Source organism: Megalobrama amblycephala, linkage group LG3, assembly GCF_018812025.1.
Source record: "Megalobrama amblycephala isolate DHTTF-2021 linkage group LG3, ASM1881202v1, whole genome shotgun sequence".
NCBI classification, from domain to species: Eukaryota; Metazoa; Chordata; class Actinopteri; order Cypriniformes; family Xenocyprididae; genus Megalobrama; species Megalobrama amblycephala.
The window spans coordinates 15,963,136-15,984,974 of NC_063046.1; the positions used below are offsets into that span (position 1 = coordinate 15,963,136).

At 38.4% G+C, this 21,839-nt stretch overlaps 1 protein-coding gene across 2 annotated transcripts in view; it reads left to right on the forward strand.

The window, feature by feature from the left end:
- The window catches only part of ccdc102a (coiled-coil domain containing 102A), a 125,132-nt gene that overhangs the window by 35,751 nt on the left and 67,542 nt on the right, over nt 1–21,839 (forward strand). The window contains exon 1 of one of the 2 annotated variants that reach the window (XM_048184220.1): nt 16,695–16,828. The exons of the other annotated variant lie outside the window; for it this stretch is intronic. The gene's annotated coding sequence lies outside the window, so the exon portion shown is untranslated. Of the gene's footprint in view, nt 1–16,694; nt 16,829–21,839 lie in introns of those variants that run through there. 2 annotated transcript variants of the gene reach the window in all.

The window sequence follows — 21,839 nt, forward strand, 5'->3', positions numbered from 1 at the left end:
ACTTTTCTGAGCATTTCTATTTATTTTCCTCTAAATTATGCGATGATTGCTATCCGAGGATGTTTGCGCGATCTCTCCGTCTATCTATCCTGATCCTTTCAGCCAGAGCAACAGAGGGAGCTCATGAGTTATACGAGTTAACCGGAGTGCGTGAATCTGTGAAAGATATGCATTTGTCAGGAATCAACAGGCACAGGGAAGAGACAAATAAAACATTAAACCAAATAAATACACGATTATAATCACATAAGAATTGTCTTCGTTCCTCAAGCAGTCTTTGATATTTTCCATAAACGTGTGTATTTAATATCGCAATGGTTAGCCTTTAGCATCGCATACAGTGGAAACGCGATTGGCTCTGGCACGCACGATACGTTAGGAGTAAAATATCACATCATAAGGCTTTGGTGCTAGCATCAGTGACAGGTGAAGTACAGACAGCGGGTTGTTCATGTATTGCAGGGCCAGGATGCTCTTGTAGTCATGCAGCAGCACTTTTGTGGAAGGTCAGTAAAGTAAAGAGCAATTAAGGGCACTAAAACTGTTTATTGTATTGTGATATTGACTAATAATGTAGTAAATTGGGATGTTGTCCCTGAGCACCGTAATGACATCTCTCATAAAGATTTGCAACTTTACAAAGTAAACAATGATCCAAAAAACACTTAGCCTCTTCGCTAATTAGCACACAAAATACCATTGGTATGCTGCTTCCGCAGCCTCACCGGAAGTTGTACCCACGTTCTCTTTTACAGTAGCGCCCCGCGGAAACAGGTGGATAAGAGGTTAGACACACGTTAGGGGGCTGTAACACGGGTGCGGTGGCAAAATGCCTAACTCTAAAACGAAAACTGATCAAGATTCGAAGAAAACCTCCATAAGCAGTAAGTTAGCTAAAATGGCGGCGGCTGCACCGGAGGCTAACGAGGATTTTTCTTTGAGTATGCTGACTACGGAGCTGGAAAAACAGTGAGAATATCTGAAAGAGGATATGAGTGCATTAATCAAGTCTTCCCTGGCACCAATTCAACTATCCATAGAATCGTTTCAAGAAACCGTGGATGCGTTCGGAAAGCATCTCACAACTGTGGAAACTACGGCAAGAGAAAACTTCGAGGCCCTTATTAAAGCGGCACATTTTAAACACATCGCTGCGTTAAAAACAACCAATGAGGCGCTGTTAGACCGTTTGGACGATCTGGAAAATCGTTCACGCAGGGCAAATCTTCGGATCATAAATGTGCCTGAGGACAGCGAAATCGGAACAGACATGATTAAGTTCACTTCTGATCTACTGAAAGACGTCATGGGGGATCAGGTGTTCGAGAAACCACCAGAACTGGAAAGAGTGCATCGCAGATTGGCGCCTAAACCCAGAGATGGCCTACCTCCAAGACCGATTATCGTGTGTTTTCATCGATTCCAGGAGAAGGAATGAGCCCTTGCTGGGCTAGGCAACATGAGCTGCAGTATCGAGGGAGATTCTATCCTGACCATAGGTAACATCCATAAACATAGGTTTACTGCCTTATTGATTGTGTTTTTCTTTAATTTTCCCTTTTTGTTTTTTTCAATGGATACTCTATTTGTCTTTGTTTTGTTTTGGGATGAGAAATTTAGCTGGGTACCAGCTCTGTCTATGCCACAGGTGCAGTGTTTATTTTCGTATAGTGAACTATGTCCAATGTTTAAACAGGAATGACAGGAAAGTCATGTATTAGGTTTACATCATGGAATGTTAAAGGTCTTAATGGTCCTATAAAGAGGTCAAAAATCTTTTCCCACCATAAGCGTCTTAAATCCGATATTATCTTCCTTCAAGAGACACACTTACTCAATTCAGATCATCTTAGGTTGCAGAAACCATGGGTAGGTCACATTTTCCATTCTAAATTTAATGCCAAGGCAAGAGGAACAGCTATAATAATACACAAAAAGATTCAATTCTTTGTCTCTAAAGTTATTGCTGACCCTCAGGGTCATTTTATCATGGTGTCTGGGAAACTATTTCATACCCAGGTCTTGCTGGTGAATGTTTACGGCCCTAATTGGGATGATAAGAATTTAGTAAATAAGCTGATTGCCGCTTTACCTAGCTTCAATTCACATTATCTGATTTTAGGCGGAGATCTAAACTGTGTAATGGACCCAAACCTAGACCGCTCCAACCCAAAACCACAGGCCCTTTCTAAAATGGCAAATGAAATCTCAGCCTTTTTGAGCCAGACTGGCTGCGTAGACCCATGGCGCTTCTACAACCCCCACAATAAGGTTTACTCATTTTTTTACATGTACACCATTGTTACTCAAGAATTGACTACTTTTTATTGACAAAAATCTCCTCTCTTCAGTAAAGGGAGTGGAATATTCTGCTATTGTAGAATCTGATCATGCTCCCTTATTACTAGATCTCTCCTTTCCATCTATTTTAATTTCATCAAATCATGCAGAACGGCTTATTCTCCGGTCACGAGGTTTTTCTATGAGCACGGTGATAAGGCTGGCCGACTTTTAGCCCATCAGCTTAAATCCAGATCATCAGCTCAACATATTTCTCAAATCACAAATGATGCTGGGGATTTAACTATCTATCCCCTTACAATTAATAACACGTTTATGAACTTTTATTCTAGCCTTTATAAATCAGAAACCCCTAAGGATCAGTCTAAATTGGTAGAGTTTTTGACATCATAAATGTCCCCACTATTTCATCAGAACATAAAAAAGATTTAGATCATCCCCTCCAGCTACAAGAAATATCTGCGGCCATATCAGCTTTGCAAAGCGGCAAGGCCCCAGGGCCTGATGGCTTCCCGATCGAATTCTATAAGAAGTTTTCTACTAAATTGTCCCCACTCTTGCTATGTTATATGTTTGAATATTCTTTGTCCCAAGGAACTTTACTAAAGTCCCTTAACGAAGCACTGATTACACTTCTATTGAAGCCTGAGAAAGACCCAACACAATGTAGCTCATATCAACCAATTTCTTTGTTAAATGCAGACGTCAAAATCTTAGCCAAATTACTGGCTATTCGATTAGAGTATCCCTTGATCAGTATCATTTCAGCTAATCAGACTGGCTTTATAAAAGGTCGGCACATCTTCTCTAACATTCATCGTCTTTTGAATGTTCTTTACACCCCCCAATCCCAGGACACCCCTGAAATTGTAGTTTCTCTAGATGCCGAAAAAGCATTTGATCGCGTGGAATGGGACTACCTTTTTTTTGCTATGAATAAGTTTGGATTCTGCCCCAGATTTATAGAGTGGACCCAACTTCTGTATACTTCTCCAGTTGCTTCAGTGGTTACTAATAAATGGCGATCCAAAAATTTTTCTCTATCAAGGGGCACTCGGCAGGGGTGCCCATTAAGCCCCCTTCTGTTTACAATTGCAATTGAACCACTCTCTCTGGTATTAAAATCCACACCTTCTTTTCATGGTGAAAACAGATGGGGTGTTGAACATAAGCTCTCATTATACGCCGATGACGTGCTTCTTTACATCTCAAATCCTTCATCATGCATCAATGACATTATCAAAATCTTGCACAATTTTGGGACTTTCTCAGGTTATAAATTGAATATCTCTAAAAGTGAATGCATGCCTGTTAACACACTCGCCAGGCAAATGCCTGACTCTGCGTTCCCCTTTCATTTTAGCAAGATCTGGATTTAAATATCTGGGCATCAATATTGCACATAACTTTAAAGGACTATTTGAAAATAACTTTACTCCTCTTTTGATTAAACTCAAATCTGATCTTCAAAAATGGAGGATTCTTCATCTAACCCTGGCTGGCAGGGTGAACGGTGTTAAAATGACAGTTCTCCCGAGATTCTTAAATTTATTTCAATGCCTACCCATTTTCCTATCCAAAGCTTTTTTCAAAAGATTAGATAGACTCATTTCTAATTTTATATGGGATGGAAAAACCCCTAGGATTCGGAAAGAGTTTCTCCAGAAACATAGGAGGGATGGGGGTTTAGCTCTCCCTAATTTCTTATAGGGCAGCTCAAGTTCAAAAGATAGTTTACTGGATGCACCCATCAGGTACCACTGATTGGTGTGAAACAGAATCTAAATCCTGCGCAACAACCTCTCTACAAGCCATATTAACATCTAGCCTACCTATTAAAATAGCACTATATACATCAAACCCGGTTGTTCATTCTACTCTTAAAATTTGAACTCAGCTATGCCAACATTTGCAGCTGAGACAAGCACTTTTGCTTCAGAGCCCAATATGCACTAATCATGCATTTCTCCCTGCCAAACTAGACTCTGCATTTAAACAATGGCAAGATAAGGGCATCACTCAGTTTGGTGATCTTTATATTGATGGTCTTTTTGCTAGTTTTAATGATTTGCATTCCAAATTCAATCTTAATCAAGCTGACCTTTTTCGTTATTTTCAGATACAACATTTTGTGAATGCCCAAAGTCCATCATTTCCACAAATTCCACCTAAGTCTCCTGCAGACTCTTTGTTTGAAGCTCCCCTCCATCTACAAGGTTTTATCTCAAGAATATATACAATTTTCATATCCTTAAAAAGTGTAGGACAGATAAAGTCAAAAGTGAAATGGAAAAAGAGCTTGAAACAGTATTCTCAGAGGAGTTCTGGAGCAATGCCCTCCATAGAGTGAATGATAGCACCTCTTGTGCCCGATTGAGTCTTATACAGTTTTGCACCGTGTGCACCTAAGCAGGGTAAGGATTGCTTCTTTCAATCTTACTTTTGATAAGACCTGTATAAGATGTCACACTGAAGAAGCTGATCTGACTCACATGTTTTGGACATGCCCTACACTTACTGTTTACTGGTCAACCATATTTGATACACTCTCTCAAATATGTAACATACAACTGAAGCCATGTGCTGAATTTGCTATATTTGGTGCTCCAACTGATGAATCAAATCTGACTCGAAGACAACTAAACATTATTGCTTTTGCATCCTTATTGGCTCGTAGACGGGTGTTATTGCATTGGAAATCTGCAAACCCACCTAAAGCATCGCATTGGCTTCAGGATCTGATGTTATACCTACATTTGGAAAAGATTAAATATTCAATTAGACGTTCCCATAAATTTTTATATGTCTGGTAACCCTTATTATCCTATTTCTCTGCCATGAATGTTCCTCCTGGGGAGTACTTACATGTGTAAATTTGTAGAGCTTGTGTTTATTGTTGTATCATGGTTTCACTTTTGATTGTGGTGTCCAACTGTCTTTTTTTTTAACATTGCCATTGTCTAACTGTGGCATATTTTTATCATCCTATTTTGTTTTAATATTGTATCATTATTTTTATTTTCATCATCTTTTGTACTATTACCATTAATGAATATCATGTAAGGCAGATTGTTCTGGGTTGGTTGGGGAGGGATTGAAAATGTAAAAATATATAATCTCTGTACAAGCAATAGCATTTGTCCTTGAAATAAAAATATAAAAAAAAAAAAAAAAAAAGAAGGCCATGATGGTCAGAGGCCAATGGGCAAATTTGGCCAGGGTGTCAGGGTTACACCCCTACTCTTTCAAAGGACATCCTGGGATTTTTAACGAACAGAGTCAGGACCTCGGTGTAATGTCTCATTTGAAGGACGGTGCTTTTTGACAGTATAGTGTAGGGCTGGGCGATATATTGCATGCGATTCTCACGCGCATTTCGTCAGTAAAGCCGGTTCCCTGATTACCGCTAAATCGCCATCACCTGCTTTAAAATGGAGCGCCTTTTAATAGACAGAGCCGTAGTTCACGGACAAGCCACGCAAAATCGCGTTCAGTATCGAAGATGAATCGACTTCGATAATGAACCCGATTTTGCGTGGCTTGTCCGTGAACTACGGCTCTGTCTATTAAAAGACGCTCCATTTGAAAGCAGGTGATGGCGATTTAGCGGTAATCAAGGAACCGGCTTTACTGACGAAATGCGCGTGAGAATGGCATGCGATATATCGCCCAGCCCTAGTATAGTGACAGTTTTATCTTTGAAGTTTAAATGATTGTTTACATAAATCAGTATTATTTCATTAGAAGATGCTGATGTTGGTTTCCTCTGGGTGCTCTAGTTTACCCCACAATCCAGAGACATACAGGACAGGTAAATTGGAGACTTTAAGTTTGCCTGTCGTTGTGAGTGTGAATATGAATGCTTGCGAATGTGTCATCCCTGTGATGGACGGACCCTGGGAAAGACTTCAGCCTCCCCATGACCCTACATAAGACATGTGATTTGGAAAATATTTGGAATGGATGGATGTACAGTACTGTGAGGGTTCTAGTCCTCCCTCTCTCTGACACTTCCCCCCCCATCAATATGTCTTCCTTTATCCATGTTACCAAACAAAATTATAAAGAGTTAAAAAAAAAAAAAAAAAAAAAAAAAAAAAAAACCCAACAACAAACAACACAACCTACTGTTAGGGAGACTAAAAATGACACCTGGGTGAAATTGTAATTAGTTGTGTTTGGAATGATTTTTTTTTTTTTTTTTTTTTTTAAATTGCTAACATACCTTTGTCCAATCTGTAGTCACATTTCCAAAACTCAACACAATTAGCACAACATCTGTCTGTTGTGACCATACCACTAACACAATTGCACACCTTCCTCTACCCACACCACCTTCACGCTTACACCTCTTTATTTCCTTCTTACACATTTTCTTGCTCACATATTTTGTGGCGCTGGCATGGCAGCGGCCATCTTCCTTGGCAGCTTGAGCTTCGCGGTGGCCATTGTATTGCGTGGCGTCGATGCAGCGACGGCCATCTTCTTTGGCGGCTTATGCTTCGCGGTGGCCACTTTGTTCAGTGGCTCTGGCGCGGCAGCGGCCATTTTCATTGGTGGCTTGGGCTTTGTAACAGGCAGGACAACAAGGGGAGACCCACTGGAGGGATACGTGGAGGAAACTGGCGGCTGGCGAACTGGCCAGGCCTCCTGTGTTTCTGAGAGGACCAGACGAGGAAGATACCGGAACCTCTTCAATTTCAAAATCAGAACCATTTAGAAAGAGAATCAGATTAATAGACTCGACTAGGGAAAAGAAACAGGCAGGTTCACTATAACGAATCGTATCCTCGTCCAGGCCCGTCAGAAAACAGGTGTGAAGTGGAGCATCTGGCCAGCTCACCAGGTAAGAAAGCTCAGAAAATTCCTCCACGTACCTCTCCAGCGGGCGACCGCCCTGCCTGAGGGTCCACAGATGGTCCACCGCTGAGACCTTGGGTCTGAGGCTTGTAGGAGGGATAGGAACCAGGAAGATATCCATCTTCTTGTTGAAGTCCTTGCAGTTTGTTTGGTCCATTCTTCTGTTACAGATGGTGTAGATCAGCAGAGATGAGGCAGAATAGGAATTTCCACAAGAGACGGGTTTATTAAACGAATGCGCAAAACGACAGTCTAACACCATATACAAATATAACAACAACAAGAACAGACAAGGAGTGCAGGGAAGTGAGTCCTTACGTAGGGAGTGCTGATGAACAAGTCCAGGTGCAGGTAATCAGTGATGATGGGGAGATGACGAGGAAGTGGGTGCAGGTGTGGAAACAAGGAGGATAATGGGAAATGGAGTCCAAGACAGGCATGACTGTCTTGAATTTTTTTTTTTTTTTTTTTTTTTTTTGCATTTGAATTGTGACTGGGAAAACTGAATTTCCTCTGTTGTGTGTATTATTAATCAAGCAGATATCAGTTTGGGGCTAATTGAAAACATGTCAGGTGCATTTGATAATATGACAAATTCCAGAGTTTTGTCTATTGTGTTTGGACAAATAGTACAGAAATGTTTGTGAATTGTGTAAAACCAATAAAAAAGCTGTGATCGTTTTTTTGTTGGATGCAAGTTTCGGTTGGATGTATTAACTATTTTGAAAACATTTGAGAACTTTGTGTGTAGTGTTTTGAGAAAATTATTCACATGATTTGCAGTTTCAGATCACTGTGTTAACTGTTTTGAGAACAGTGATCTGAGTTTGGAGAAATGCGTCAAATCGATACAGTCAAAACTGTAACATGTTTCTAAAATGCTTCAATTTTCTTTTCCCACAAGCTTACCCAATACCAAGGGGGAAAAGCATGGAGATGTACAATCCAGCACACAATCTTCCTCCTTTCCTCTACCTCTTCTTCTTCCTTGTACTGATCCAACTACTCCCCTCCTTCTTCATCTATTCCTCTCCCTTACCCAGACATTTTTTTCTTTTTCTTTTTCTGCTCCTCTTTGTTTTTCTGCATCCACACTGAACAAATCCAATTCAAAGAGTCCTATTTTACTGTGTGTTCATGTAATGAAATGAACTTCAACAACTGACTATGCCTCCAACTGAGATCGGTATCTGCTATTTCTCAATATTTCAGTGATCTGCTAATTAAAAATGCTTATCAATTGTTTCAGTATTTGTTTGATATATTTTTTTCAATACTTTTGAGCTGCTGTTGTTGCAGAAGTAGAGGTTTTATACTATATTTAAAGATTGGAACATTAGGTCTTCATTTCTGACTTGCTGTGTTTAAGCATTTGTAAATAAGATCAGAAAGATCCATGATTTTGGCATTGGGTAAGCTTGTGTGAAAAGAAAATTTAAGCATTTTAGAAACGACATGAAATGTGTTAATGGTATGGTCACAACAGACAGATGTTGTGCTAATTGTGTTTAGTTTTGAAAATGTGACTACAGATTGGACAAAAGTATGTTAGCAATTGTAAAAAACTGTAATATAATATAACGTAACATTAACCTTCTTTGGAAGGAAAGTGGAGTGTGTGAAATATGTGTATTTTGGGACAGACTTGCTGGGTGGAGTACAGGTGTGAAATATGTCTTATGTGTCCCTGCTTTATAATAATTTTAGCCTGAAGAGCACATAAGGAAAAATAATGTCATTTATTTCCAGCAATGGAAGGTGGTCCATGTTGTGTAAAGGATGGGTGTATTCTGATGAACCATTTACAGGAAGAAAACATGTGGAGGAAGTTCTGGCAAACTGTGCAGGGTTGAAATAAAAAGGCATTTTTTTTTCTAATAAAATTTGCTATGTATATATACACTGTATAAATATATTTTAATAATATGTTCTCAGACACCATGAAAAGTATTCAGTAAAATCTTACTTCTAAACACCTAATCCCAAAAAATTATTCCAAAACTTTATAGCCTATATATGATTTAGGCTTGTCACCGGTGGCTGTATAAGTAACACACAAATACAAAAAACTCACTGAAACAGTCTTTAATTCAATAATCCACAGAATAGGGTAGAATAATAGGGGAAACAGACGAGATCAAACAAATAACTGAACAAAACAGGGAGTATATATACACAAACTAATTTATTTAATTGAACAACAGGTGAACGGGATCATCAAAAAAGGGAACACATTGGCACACACTAGGAAACTCAAGGCAAACAGGAAACAGAGAACAGAACTATAATGAAACTAAGCCAAAACAGAAAATATATTTGACAAGACTTAACATTGTTAGAATTATTTAATAGGTATTTATTTATTAATAACAGTTTTTTACAAGACACATCTTTTAGTAAATCAGGATGGCTTCAGAATGATTTTGTTTGGAAACACGGATCAAGGAAGTCACACTGGTGAGGAAAGAAGAGTGGCAGAAAGAGGCAGGACTAATCCTCACAGTACTATACATCCATCCATCCATATATTCCATGCATTTTCCAAAGAGCTTGTCCTATGTAGGGTCATGGGGAGGCTGAAGTCTTTCCCAGAGTCTCGGGTCATAGGCAGGAAAACACCCTGGAGTCCTGGGCAGATTTTCGGTCCATCATAGGGATGACACACACACTCGCACATATTCATATTCACACTCACACCTATGGGCAAACTTACAGTCTCCAATTCACTGTCTTTGGATTGTGGGGTAAACTGGAGAACCCAGAGGAAACCAACATCAACAGGCAGAGAGCATACAAACTCAATTCAGAAAGCTGGGACTCCAATACTGCATACACGTCATTTTACTATACATGTTTATTTTCTTTTTCTTTTAGAAATTATTATTGCTTCAGGATTTGTTGTTATTGTTAATATAATAACAATAATTACAACAACAAAAAAAAATCAATTTTGAAAGTGTGGCTATTCCAAAATTCATAAACACTTTTGTCATTCATGCTTCATCTGCAAAATGCTATATATTTGTTGAACAACTTTTAAATTCTAACACACTGCTTTCAAAACTGTTAAAAGCACATTCAAATCAGAATGATGACAAACTGTGCATTTCTGCAGTAATTATATTGAAAAATAAAATCTTAGCTGAATATTTACAATGAAATTAAATGATAATTATTCCAAACACGACTAATTGCAATTTCATCTGAAAGCTGACCCAGTTGTCCTGTTTTTAGTCTATTTTTTCCTGTTATCTTTTGGTAAATCGGGATGGCTTCAGAATGATTTTTGGAAACACGGATCAAGTAAGACACATTGGTGGGGAAAAAAGAGTGTCAGAGAGAGGGAGGACTAGAATCCTCATAGTACTGTCCATCCATCCATCCATCCATCCATCCATCCATCCATCCATCTATTCCATACATTTTCCAAACTGCTTGTAGAGCCATGGGGAGGTTGGAGTCTTTCCCAGCATCTCTGTTCATAGGCAGATGGTCAGTCCATCACAGGGATGACACACACACTGTTATGGTTCCTCTGAGCCCAAATGCAGTTTATTCCATGATTCAAAAATTGCACAAACAAAGCAACAATCTGGCGGTCTGCTTACAGTACATGCGTACTCTTCTGATGACGAAATTCAGATGAACTGTTTAGTCAAGATCCATGTTGGTAATGCAGACTGTATGAAGAGTTTAGAAATTGTGGCTTCAGTATTGATCAATGTTTGTTAGGAATTGAAAAAAAACTGGAAACACAAAACCACATCTTCAAACTACATTCACATAACCCCTGACTCTGGCAAAATCAAACAATCGCCTCAAAATCTAACAATGTTTTCAGATCATAAATTGCCAGTCAATATAAACACTACATAAAAAATGGAGAACACAGCAAACAATGCCAAGTATTGAATGATTGAGCAGCAAGCTCATTGGCCGCTAATACCACAGCAACCAATCAGCTGCACTATGCAGATAATGACGTGATCACTACCAAATGAGTTAAAGGGTTAGTTCACCCAAAAATGAAAATGATGTCATTTATTACTCACCCTCATGCCGTTCCACACCCGTAAGACCTTCGTTAATCTTCAGAACACAAATTAAGATATTTTAGTTGAAATCCGATGGCTCAGTGAGTCCTGCATAGCCAGCAATGACACTTCCTCTCTCAAGACCCATTAATGTACTAAAAACATATTTAAATCGGTTCATGTGAGTACAGTGGTTCAATATTAATGTTATAAAGCGATGAGAATATTTTTGGTGCGCCAAAAAAAATAAAATAAAAAAATAACGACTTATATAGTGATGGCCGATTTCAAAACACTGCTTCAGGAAGCTTCGGAGCGTTATGAATCATTTGTGTCGAATCACGATTCGGATCGCGTGTCAAACCGCCAAACTTCTGAAATCATGTGACTTTGGCGCATGTTACAATACACTCAAAAAGTTGTGCAACTGCAAAGTCAATGAGAGATTCATTCTGCATCAGCATCACAGCTTCGTCTTTGTCCACATCACAGAAAAAGTTGTCTCTTGCCAGGCAAAGGAAAAAATCCTCTGGTGTACCAGATCCTGCCTTGACAACACTACACACCTTGCTTTTTCTCGTCCTCTTCCTCCTTATCCACCACCTCTTTCACATACTCTTCCTCCTCTGCCTCTCAGATTGTTTCCATCCATTGTTTGGATAAACATTCAGTGCACCTGTATCACCTGTGCACTCTGAGCTGGCTTATATTTTGTACAGTTGGTTTGATCACATCATTAGAAGCAAGTGTGAACAATTTTGAGTCGTTGTGTGTAAACAATGACAACTGTGTTGTAGTTGTGTTTAACTTTTGCCACTTGTGTTTACCGTTTTGCAACATAAGAGCATCACAGTGTGAAATGTGTTTTAGTGAGTGAGAAGAATGTGTTTAGAGTTTTGCAAATAGATTGCATGATATTTGCAAATGGTGTCTAGCTGCCTGAACTTGTTTAAAATTTGGTTTAGGCTGTTGAAAAGTACGTTCAGAACTGGTAGATTTATATGGGGTTATGATTGTGGTCAGCTCATTTATTACTGAGGATATGGCTCCCCCTAGAGGACTTTTTCCCCTTCACCATGTTTTCGTATAGGCCTAGATATAACGATGCATATTGCTACTTTTGTCAGTTTACAAATTGATACCCAACAGGTGCCCATATAGCATGAAAACCGCTATCTCCCATGTATGTGTTCTGACGATGTGAATTAATGTTTCTTTGCTTTTAAATTGCTTTAATTAGCCTCAGATCCTGTTCTTTCTACAAAAATTTATGTTCCACCCATTCTCTGGTGACTTGCTCTAAATGAATCCAGTCTCACTGACAGACTTTCTCCCTCTGTTACCAATTACATTGCTCTTTACACCCCTTCTGTCTAGCACCATATCCAGTAGGGGGTGATTTTCAGAACAGAGACAGGCCCCTCTTGATGATGATATAGGATAGAGAAAGATGCAGCTGCTTTGGCAGGAGGCCGCACAGTTTGTTCATGGGTAATCTACACTGCCACTATTAATCAGTTAAAAACCTTTAGCTTTGGAACCGGTGCTCATGTTTGTGGTGCTGAAACCATGAAACTATGGTTAAAAAAGTCATATTAAAGGTACAATATGTAAAATTTCTGTCCGCTAAAGGCCTATTCAAAACAAAGGCGTAGCTTGATGATGCCAAGTTTAAATGCGGAATCTTGGGGCATGTGGTCTTTACCTCACAATCGGTGGAAAATAATTGGGATAGGACTCAGGCAGAAATCATGTTCATGGATGCGATTATTAACGTTACTGTAGTAGTGGCAGAGCAGGACCGAGTGTTGTGGGAGCTGAACGAGGCCGCTGGAGCGATTGCGAGCAGCGGAACTTTTATTATGCCACAGTCGCCGGCGCTGCTTCCGCTTTTTCGGTCATGAGTATGAGGTAACGCAGCTCTCATATTAGATACATTTGACTGTGTTGAAAATGATGTAACGTTACTCTGTGCGTTCGCTCGGTGGCTGCTGTGAGACGAGCGAAGATCGATTTATGACGTCACAGCAGCAGCGCGAATAAGTCTGGAGGGCAGGGAGTGTATTTTCTATGAATCCTATCAAAAACTAAAAATTCGTATTTTTTGCGTCGTTTACGGTTGCTCAAATCGATAAAATCGAGAACCCGGAAGGTGTTTATATCGTTTACATAATTTATACCGTTTTTTATAACTTAACGTATATCGTTTTTTAACTTTAAAAGTTGTCACCTTTAATAGCGTTTTGCGTCTGCTGATACTGAAATTAATATGGATACCTGCTTACCTTATTTGTTTTTGACTTGGTTAAATATCCACATTCTTCATGGTATCGTTTGCAGGGAAGAGAAGCTCTTTTATCCCATTGAATGATAATTTGGTGTTTTCACTTCAGTTTTGTAGTATTCCCTTCACAATGTTGATCTGGTTACCATGAGAACAGTGTCACGCGCTGCTGCTTCAGCCATCTTATGGTAGAAAATGTCGATTCAACAACAAAGACAACACTTTCAAAAACATTCAGCTATGTGATTATTTTATTGAGTGATAGGGAGTGGGTTAAATCAGTGACATTATTAGATTTGATATACGGCGTCTTCCCGTCACCTCCTCAGCCTGCTTCCCTTAGTGTGTTTTTACACGTATAAAAGGCAACAATTGTATTACACTGTCCAGTTTTTTCTTTGAACGATGATGTGAGCTCCTGTTGCAATTCTCGATTCAGCATAAATTACCTACAGTGGCGACATTTTTCACAATCGCGACAGAAAATCAAAAATACTGCCCTAACTTAGTGCAGCGCGATATAAACAAACCCAGACTAGAACTGAACGCGGCGTAACTGCAGCTGCACATTCTCTATATCTACCTCCTCCATGGCAGGAAAGTCTTTCAATTCAGTGGGAATGTCGCTCATCTTAATAACATAAAAGATCACGTCCAACATATGTTGTGATTTTCTGTTTATACCTTTCTAAACCAACACAGAAAGGACTTTTCTCCATCTATTCCATTCTAATTTTCACTGCTTGCCCTCCACCGGTATTTCGCGCGTCAGCAGAACCACGTGATTGCAAACAACAAATGCTGGATTGCTTGTGTTGATAAATGGCATGCAGTTCATTTTAAAACGTATTGTATGATGGAGAAAATGCTGTAGGCTGTTACTAAAAATAAAGCTGTATCTGATTATGCTGTTAGCTACTTCACAAAATAGTGTTTTTCTCTGAGACATGGTAAAGCATGGTACTTGCAAAAAATGAAGAAATCTAGATTTAAATAATAGAGAATACGAATCTGACGTCACGCCGCATTGAGTTCTGGGTAACTTCTTTGTTTATCCGCCATGTTGACAGGATCGCGCAGCCTTTCCGTTATTGAGTTTAGGGCAGTAATTTGTTTTCTGTCATGATTGTGAAAAATGTCACCATTGTATGTCATTAATGCTGCATCAATAATTGTGATAGTAACTCAGATCATCGTTCTGAGAGAAAACAAGACAGTGAAAAACATTTTTTCGCCTTTTCTACGTAAAAACACCAAGGGAAGCAGGTCGAGGAGATGACGAGAAGACGCCGGATGGCAAATCTATTATTAATGGCACTGATTAAACCCACTGCTTATCACTCAATAAAAGAATGACATTGCTAAGTGTTTTTGAACGTTTTGATTTCGTTTGGTTTAATAATTAACATTACCTTTGCAAGTCTGACTCTCACTGCGCTCGTGAATTAGCAGAACTTGACGGACATTCAAATGCTTAACAAGAAAAACGCTTCATGTGACAAACAAACAATTCTGTACATATTTATTAAAGCATACTGTGTGGAGATACGCAAATGAGCCCAAAATATGAACGCAACACGTTTATATCTTAAACGGTTTCCTCTCATGTCCTCTCAAGAAAACGCTTAATGCACTTAGACTGATATTAAAGAGACCAAATTCTATTTAAAAATGAAGCACATGCAGAAAAACGGATGAGACCAAAATATAAACTTTCAGTATCACTTAAAATGCAAGCATTTTATACATTTTCTTCATAACGGTTTTATAAAGGTAGGAAATTGCTTGTGGTTGTCATTTGTTAAAATATATATAAAAATACAGTGTGTTCGTGTCCGTCTGTCCGCTGAATTTGACCCATAATCTCTGATTCTCCTCATCTGTGATCATGGAAAAGGGGAATTACAATGACAAGTTTATGCTCGTTTAAGCATCATTTAAACGTTTCCAACAAATAAATGAATCTACTTTCTCAGTGTGTTGATCACATAGATTTATTTGGATATTCATACGATGGCTGAAGCAGCGGTGAGCATCCAGCGTGTGACACGGTAAACAGATCAACATTGTAAACGAAATTCTACAAAACTTAAGTGAAAAAAAAATAAATAAATAAAATGATTATGCGATGCGATAAAATAGCTTCTATTCCCTGCAAACGATACCATTAAAAATGTTAGCGTTCCACTTAATGGCACAAAAAAAACAAAAGGTAAGCAAGAATCCGTATTAATTTCAGTACGAGTAATAGAGGGCGATCCTGTCAAAATGGCGGTGCCTCCCCGGCATGCAACGAGGCGTGACGTCGGTTTGTATTCTCTATAAGACTATGTTGAGGTATAACAACAATTAGTTTTTCTGTCTATATATATCAAAACAGTTTTTCCTTTGCCTATTAAAACATGTAATATAATTAAGCGTCTTTGGTGTTTCCATGGTTTCTACAAAATAAAACCGGAAACCGAGGGTAACGCGGGTATGACGCAATTGTCAGGCGACTCCTCACACGTCCCGGAGCCTTGGTTAAAACTCAATTTTCTCACGATTTACAAATAGTTGCAAACATTTGGGATGTTAAATACTCAAGTGAACAAATTATATAACACTGGCCTAGTGGTTTTTGGATATTTTACTGCAAAATTCTTACATATTGCACCTTTAACACTATATCTTATTTGATAGGCTACATGAATGCCTCTAAATTACAAACATCAAAACTTTGCTGAAAAACTGGTTGTTCTATGTATCTTTGGCCCTCTCATTGGAAAGTTCATGCATTTTAGCAAGTAAACAGCCTTTTATAATATTTATTTTTGGTGTAAAATATTGAATGATTTTATATAAAATAACTTTTATATTGTGTTAATATTTCAAGATGAACATTTACTTGATTGGTTTTCTTTTATATTTTGTCTAAAGGTTCAATAAACTTCCAAGTTTTTCTGACTATTATTTCATTTCAGGGTTTAAGGGGTTAATCTTATTAATTAATTGCAATTTTTGTACAATTAACTGTAGTAACTATGGTATTTTTGGCATAAACTGTGTAACATTGTTACATTTCTGTATGCACTGTCAGTTTTCTCAAATATTTTGGAAAAATACAGGTTATACGGTGTTGACAAAATGCTTCCAGGCTGGAAGTTTGGTGACGGTGAAGGCGCCGCCTCCGTTCTGTTCTGTTATCCCTCCCCTTCCATCCTCCGCTTCACATTGCTCTTTCCTTCGGTGGGAAAATTCCTGCTGGAACATCCACGGTGGATTTGAACTCGGGAATTGTAGTGGAAAAGCAGTAATCTCCAAAACACGCCGGGGGATTTTCTCGTCTGTTCTTCCTCATATTGTTCAGGTATGTGCACGTTCTAATGGATCATGGCATGATCAGAGATGTATTGTTGTGAATTATCCGAACAGCAGCGGTGTCGGGTGACATTCAACACGACAGAAATGTGCACGCAGACGTCGCTGTGGACACGCTGAACTTCCCAAATATTCAGTTTACCCGTGAATTGCTACACTGTTTACCCTGAAGCCGATGTGTTGCTGTTACAAACAGTATCTCGATACGTTGAGTCACGTCGTTGGAAATGTAGTTACTATATCCTGTGTGAAAAAGAACTGTTAAGGAAAAGATGAAATAGAAAAGTTTAAGGAGGTTTCATTGTCGGTACTCGTTTTATTGCTGTTTATATTGAACTTAAAAAAGCAAGTGAGTGATACATGAGCTTAAAATTGACTCTGAATATAAGTTACAGTTGCACTATTTGCTCTATTTGGAACAAAGTCCACTTCCTTTGCATGCTTTAGTCATTCATTCATGTTGTGTGGCATGTTACAGACTTAAATATAACCCAGTAACCCAAAGCCATTCAAATGTAGACTTTCAAGGGGGTGTGGATGTGGTTTTTAATATGCTTTATTGAAAGAAAACATAATTTATTTAGTTTCTTAAGGCCTATAATGCACTCCTCTCCCTCTGTCAAACTTACAGTAGGCCTACATATCTTGGCTAATGACAGTTGAAAAACAGAGCTTTTAAGACCATGACATCTGTTTTCCTCTGGGCTGGGTTGTCCTCTTTAACGCCCAGTTGTAAAACAGGTAAAGAAAAAAAGGGGGCTTCCTCTACACAGAAACAGTGTTAATTGGAGGTCACACAAGTTCAATAAAACCACAGCCATGTTCACTTTTTCCACACTCCAAATAGCACATCCGTGACCACAGAGAAATACGTTTTGGTGATATATCCCCTAATAGCTGTCAGAGGAGTTTCTGACTAATTTATAGTTATACAAGAAAGAATATTGATTTGCTTCCTAAAAACACACACATGCACCTGAAATGATGATTTGTAAATTACAAGAGGTAAGAGTTAGAGAAATATGGCATTAATTGTATGTTTGGGACCGAAGTTTTACATTGATTTTTTTTTTTTTTTTTTCTCTTGTGTCTGTCTTCATGTTTTTTTCTTCAACTTTTTTTTTAAAGGAATGCTCTAGAATCCCACATCTGGAGCACTTTGGTCGCCCACAGATGTAGTGATTTCTTCTTCCTCCTCTGCATCACTGCATGAAAAGAGGAACAGTCAAGGCCACACTGAGCCTGGCCCTGTGGCCGCCCTAACCACGACCATCCCAACTGCAGTTGCAATGACCAGTTATGTTGTCAGGACCAGATTGAGTTTGAATATAGTTTGTCAGTTCCAAGGACATTGGGCTTGGTGCATAAAATGTCCCTCTGTCTAAAATGTCTTTGATTTCCTTCAGAATAGTTCACCCAAAATTCACATTTTATCATTGTTTTTATTATTCCAAACCTGCATTGCTTTCTTCTGTGAAACAAATATTTAATATTTTAAAGGTGCCATCGAATTGAAAATTGAATTTACCCCGGCATAGTTGAATAACAAGAGTTCAGTACATTGAAATGACATACAGTGAGTCTCAAACTCCATTGTTTCCTCCTTCTTATATAAATCTCATTTGTTTAAAAGACCTCCGAAGAACAGGCGAATCTCAACATAACACCGACTGTTACGTAACAGTCGGGGTGTACGCCCCCAATATTTGCATATGCCAGCTCATGTTCAAGGCATTACACAAGGGCAGCCAGTATTAACGTCTGGATCTGTGCACAGCTGAATCCTCAGACTAGGTAAGCAAGCAAGAGCAATAACGAAAAATGGCAGATGGAGCAATAATAACTGACATGATCCATGATAACATGATATTTTTAGTGATATTTGTAAATTGTCTTTCTAAATGTTTTGTTAGCATGTTGCTAATGTACTGTTAAATGTGGTTAAAGTTACCATCGTTTATTACTGTATTCACGGAGACAAGAGAGCTGTCGCTATTTTCATTATTAAACACTTGCAGTCTGTATAATTCATAAACACAACTTCATTCTTTATAAATCTCTCCAACCGTGTAATGTTAGCTTTAGCCACGGAGCATAGCCTCAAACTCATTCAGAATCAAATGTAAACATCAAAATAAACACTGTACTTACGCGATTAGACATCCTGCATGACGAACACTTTGTAAAGATCTATTTTGAGGGTTATATTAGCTGTGTGAACTTTGTTTATGCAATGATAGAGTCGAGAGCTTGGGAGGGCGTGGAGAGCGCGAGCAATTAAAGGGAACGCAGCCTGAATCAGCGCATTTCTAATTATGCCTCAAAATAGGCAGTTAAAAAATTTATTTAAAAAAATCGATGGGGTATTTTGAGCTGCAACTTCACATTCAGGGGCCACCTTAGACTTATATTACATCTTGTAAAAAAACGTTCGATGGCACCTTTAAGAATCTTCACACTGATATTTATCATAGAAGGACAGTTTGTAGTGATCATAGCTGTTAAGCTCCAAGAATTTACACTAAAAGCACCATAAAAATAGTCCATGCAGTAATTCCCAATATTTTTATATTACAGGTCTTTGATCAAGCAATCTTAGTATGAGAAACATGTATGTCATTAATCAATGACTGTGTTCCTCTCCAGTGAGTTGTTAAGGCCACAACTGCCGTGACAGGATCATTTATTCGTAAACAAGTCATTGAGTCTAAATTGTGACTTAAATTTAAATCTTTTACTCTGCCAAATCTGACTTGAGGATTTAGAAGACTTGGAATTCAACACACAAGTTGTGTGGACTTTTTATGTTTTTTTTTTTGTTTGTTTTTTTGTCATTTTTGACTCATAACAGATGAATTGCCCTATGAATTGCTATTTTATGTTACTCATGCTATTTTGTCTTAATAAATTAAATTAAATTAAATTAAACAAAACATTTAAGTTAGTCATTTTAAATGCTACAAGTGAATTTATGCATCACAATATTATAATGTACATCATGAAAAAATTGATATTCATTTTACACTTGCTAAAGACTTACTTTTAAGTGAACGTTAGATGTCGGCAAAAATAATCTACATGTAAAAATAGGGGAAAATGAGCACCAATTAAATATCCAATATTGGCCAATAACCATTATGGTACCATTACACAGTATTGTGCTTCCCTGTTTTATGTTTCATTGAAAAATAACAGCAGGCAAGTTTGAAACCACATGAGCATGAATAAATAATGAGAGAATTGTCAATTTGGGTGAGCTCTTCCTTTTAAGATCAAAACAGCACAGAAAACCAGCAGTGCTTCTGTAATGGAGATCTTTCTGTATTCAGGTGTGTCGATGGCCTTCATCAGCTTGATTTAATTACACATCTTGTTTTGGTCTGGAGGTCAGACCTGCCAGACTCCCCCTCCCTTTCAACTGTCAACCTAGCAGTGGTCAGCAGATGGTGGATTGCTTTGTGAAATACCTCCGTAAGCCACCGAGCCTCCCTCCTTCTCAAGGAATTCGCTTCACTGATGTTAGTGCACCAAGCATGGAGGCAGCTAGCCAGACAGATGGAAGGTGAAAAAGCACTATTGCCCCTTCTGCATTTCTTTTCACTGAAAAGAGAGCAACTCATGTGAGTGGTTGCTATGGAGACCTCGCATTTTTAGACGACTCTGACCCATCTGCTGCACGTAGACTGAGAAAGCGGGAGAACAAGAGCGGTAGTGATATTCATATAGGGTTTTGTGTACGTGCTTCTGTTTGCTTTTTGATTGTGAGAAGCTGCTCTTTGTCTCACGTACTAAAACCACATCCTTGTTTTCGTTTCAAGAGCAGTACTTTTTCACGTAGTGTAGCTAAATCAAACTGGTGTTGTTTTATTTGGTAATTTATTGGTTTTATTTTCATTATTTGTATTTTATGCCATCAGGTTTTCTTTGTCTAAGAGCTTTCGCAGAGAGAGCTTGCATGCTGAATTGACAGTGTACAGTCATTGCCTGTTACAAGCATTCTGGTGGTCCACACCCGTCCCCTAACCTCACCTTTAAAATCTCCTCTCTTTTTTCCCTGCTTCGCAGTCTCCTACTCCCTCTTTCATGGGCTGAAATCGGTTGTGATAGTTTTGGAACGCAGGCTCTGACTGAAATGTTTCTGTTTCACACAGTTCAGGCATGTGTAGACAGAATTAAATGGCTACAGAAAATCTGGTTCTCCTAAATGATTGATTAATCTCTGAATATGAAATACAAACTCTCTGATAACAGATCTGCAGGAAACCGAAATGCGGTCTTACGGTTCTACGATCTGACAGCCCTCCTGAGGTACCTCACACCCCCACTGTGATAATTACAGCCAACTCTGAGGTCTGTGTGACCGCATACCTTTTATGCGGCCTCTTGACAATCCTTAGCATAAGATAAAGTTTCATACTCTCTGGCTGTTTTATAAAGTCAAGTTGAGGGTCGGGATTGATCAGTAAAAGCTCCTAATTGGAAGTGGCAGAGAAGCTCATGATTAGCATTCCTGTGATGCGCTGTGGGTTTGGTGTGATTAGTACATTTGTGCTGTTGAAGCCTCAGAAGTTTGCGAAAGTCAAGTTTTTTTTTTTTTTTTTTAACACTTATATTGCACTCTTTTTCTGTGTATTTGACTTAAATTAAAGCTCATTCTATCTGCAGAGGCAGCAGACACAACAATGCATGATTAGCACTTTTGAAAGTTTATTGGTTGGAAAACATCTGCTAAGTCAGTTTTAAATGGCAGCATGTTGTGCTTGCCTTTGGTCTTAAGGCCTGATAAAACAAGTGAATGGTAGTTTGTATTATTTCTAAAAAGTTTTTAAATATACTTTGCATATTTGTGAAATATTTATGTATACTTCCAATTAATTCATGGATAATATATTTTTAAAATAACTTTATTCTAAGATTTTTTTTTTCTATGAAAAAACTATAGATTGAAAGATAATTCCAAATGACTTTTCTTTGATTTTCTTTTCAATATTTTTTTTTTT